Below are 2,931 nucleotides of genomic sequence, written 5' to 3'. Positions count from 1 at the left end.
GATCAACTTACACAAATCTTTATCCAGCTGGGTCTTGAAGCGCTAAACAGATGGAGACCGCATAAATGCTCCGGGCCTACTCCAGCGCTTACCTGTCCTTATGGAGAAAAAGGTTTTCCTTGTATCCCATTTGAAACTTTCTTCCTTCAGCACCTACTGTTGTCTCTCAGCCTCCTGCTACACACTCTGAGCAGGGCCTGGCTCCATCTCCTCAGGCCTCCTGTTCTTCTCACAGGTCGGGTGCTCTGGGCCCCTACTCCCATGGTGTTCTTCAGCTGAACTCATTCCCAGGTATTAGTTTCTCCCAGAGACTGGGAGGCCAAAGCTGCTTCCCAGCTGGCTGACAACCATCAGTAGCACAGGAATGTGTGAACTTGGGAGGCACAGGTGGCCCAAGCAGTCTAGAAGACTAATTGAGCCTCTGTGACTGATTTCTATCTCCTACTCATTTGGGAGAGGAGGAAGGGCGTTTTTTCTCCTGTTGCGTTTCTTTGTTTTAGCTTGAACAGCTGTTTCATTGAGTTGAGAGTTTTATCCTTTCTCCTCCCGTATGATTCTGAAAGTCACAGCTTCTCTGGTTGTTTTGCATGGCTCCAAGCCGTAAGTTGCCTTGTTAAGATGAAATTCGTTTTCTAACTATTGATCTTACCTTCTAAATTTTTCATTCTCTCTTTGAAGTTGCAGCCAAACAGAAATGTTCCTGCCACTGACTGTGATTTTCTCACATGAAAATTAAGCTCAGTGTATCCTGGTACGTAAAGGTAATGAAATCAGATCATTATCAGAGAAAAATCAAAGCCTTTACCAAGTAACTTTTATGAAAGTATTCTGTTTGCCTGTACAATGGATTGCCAATATTTTTATTGCTGGCCTAAGCTTGGCGTCACTCAGATGATAAACATATTCTGATTACACCTAACTTCTTAATGATTTTGTTTACTTTCCTGGATTAATTTTAAACAGATTAATGGTTGTTTTCTCCCTGGCGAAGATGATTTGGTAATAATCCTTTTGGGCCAGAAGGAAATACTTACTGGGTAGAATTGCTAATGTTTAGGTGAAATATTGCAGAGGACAGAGTTATAAATTAATGCCACATACATAAATCTGAAATGCCTGAAATTCAGCTGAGAGAGTACTTTGTATGTTTATACTGCTGTGAATGCGGGAAAGTCTTTAGAGTCAGATGATGATCATTAGTTAACTATTAGATTAAGAGGTAGGAAATGTTGACTTCAAAGACTCGTAGGACTTCCTAATTAAATTTTCTCATACTTTTTATCAGTGTAATACTACTCATAAACAAGCTTGCTGACCAAACTACACAGTACAAAATGATTTTGTGAACAGCTCCTCAGGTGCAGGGAGGGTATTCTCCATAGAACTGAAGGGATATGCACAAGTGAAAAATGTTTTCTAGAAAAGATGTTTTCAAGATTCTACTTTATTACACGAAGGACAACTCTTGCTTCTTACTGTAGTGCCTGAGAATAGGCATTGTGGTTTCTAGGGAGAGTCTGACTGCAGGATATGCTCAGGGCTTATAAATTCTCATCCATGGTTATGGATGGATGAACTCTGCATTGTCACCTTGTGTTTCAGGAGCTTGGGAAGCAGGATCTAAGACTGAGAAGATGGGCAGACGGGAAAATAGAATAAATCAGGAGGAGCCCTGCTTTTTAACCTGTTATAGAGGAGGCCCAGTTTCAGGAAGCAGTACTCTAGTGGAAAATCTCTGCAGCAGCTCCGGTCCTCAAAATCAGAAGCACACAGGGTCCATCAGGAAGACACTGAATAAAATTTCTCCTTATATTCACACGACTTGTTGGCTATCTGATTTCAGTTTTCAACTGTCAGTTTTACATAAAAGGATATGGATTCCCCAGGGAGGCAAAACAACATAAAGCAAGAAAACAAACAACTATATATCATCTTCATCCATTCCTAAGCATGTTAATTGCTGTGTTAACACAGCCGATCATCTTCCATTTAATAATGAAGATGCCTGTCTCAAAACCTACCTGACTTTTATCTGTAAGCAGCAGTGCTAAAATGATCCTGGCCACCCTTTGATCTTAAGCACAATGAGACTTTGAAAAGCAGCAGACTGTCCATTCTAGCCTTAGAAATCTCTTCTCTGATCACAGTGCTTCTGTCTGAACATCCCCACTTTCATGCTGCAATTGCAAACAAAGGTCCTGCCTTCTCTCCTTGCCTCTTCACATCTTTCACAACCTATTTCTCAACAAAGCTTTGTTCTTTCTAGAATGGTTGCTAAGAAAAATTTGCAATTTTCCCTCATTTGCTTTTTTTGCTTCTTTCCTTCTCTCTTTTGATTATGGTGACACACTGAGCTCCAGACTCCACTCGTAGTACTGCATCCCTCCCTCCTGCTCTGCTCTGGCCACCCCTCCCCAGCTTGCTGCATTTCCTTACTTTTATGCTATTTGGTTTATGATCTGAATTATCATGACTGTTCTGTTTAAAAAAAAAAAAAAAAAAAATCACTTTTTCATTTGATTCTCTTGCATCGCTCTTTGTATGACCCCTTATTTTTTCCTTCTATAAAAGTCACTGTTAAGCCCTTTTTTTTCCAAGGTGTATGACACTTTATTCAAAAATTGCTACTTTTTTGCCTTTTCTTGAGAACTCTTTTATCAGTGCTGGTTTCTTTTGTCAACTCCCACTGCATTTTCAATCTCCCTCTCCCTCAGTGTGCTCCCCGAATGTTTTATTCTTCTTAACTCCCTTCTCTTCATTTCCATCAGGTTCCAATGTTGCAAACAGTACAGCAGTTGTTGACATCATTCCTATTTTTGGACAAACTACACATTTTGCCTTCTGAACAGTATTATATTGAAATTTGTTTCATGCTTGTTGTTCCAATTCATAAATGTCATGATGTTTAGCTCTGAAGAAACAAGCAATCCT

The 2,931-nt window shown here is 40.1% G+C and overlaps 1 long non-coding RNA gene across 2 annotated transcripts; it reads left to right on the top strand.

Annotated features, from left to right (window-relative positions):
• Window positions 1–482: 482 nt before the first annotated feature.
• Window positions 483–1,711, top strand: LOC140260091 (uncharacterized). Of its 2 annotated transcripts, none has more exons than XR_011905498.1 (3): window positions 483–600; window positions 679–761; window positions 1,603–1,711. It is a non-coding gene; the product is annotated as an uncharacterized lncRNA (long non-coding RNA). The 2 variants fall into 2 exon arrangements; XR_011905499.1 differs by having other exon boundaries at window positions 679–751; window positions 1,603–1,664.
• Window positions 1,712–2,931: the final 1,220 nt, after the last annotated feature.

The sequence above is a fragment of the Excalfactoria chinensis genome, chromosome 1 (assembly GCF_039878825.1).
Source record: "Excalfactoria chinensis isolate bCotChi1 chromosome 1, bCotChi1.hap2, whole genome shotgun sequence".
Taxonomy (NCBI): Eukaryota; Metazoa; Chordata; class Aves; order Galliformes; family Phasianidae; genus Excalfactoria; species Excalfactoria chinensis.
The sequence above is the reverse complement of the archived record's forward strand: the minus strand, read 5'-3'. Positions and strand labels throughout refer to the sequence as shown.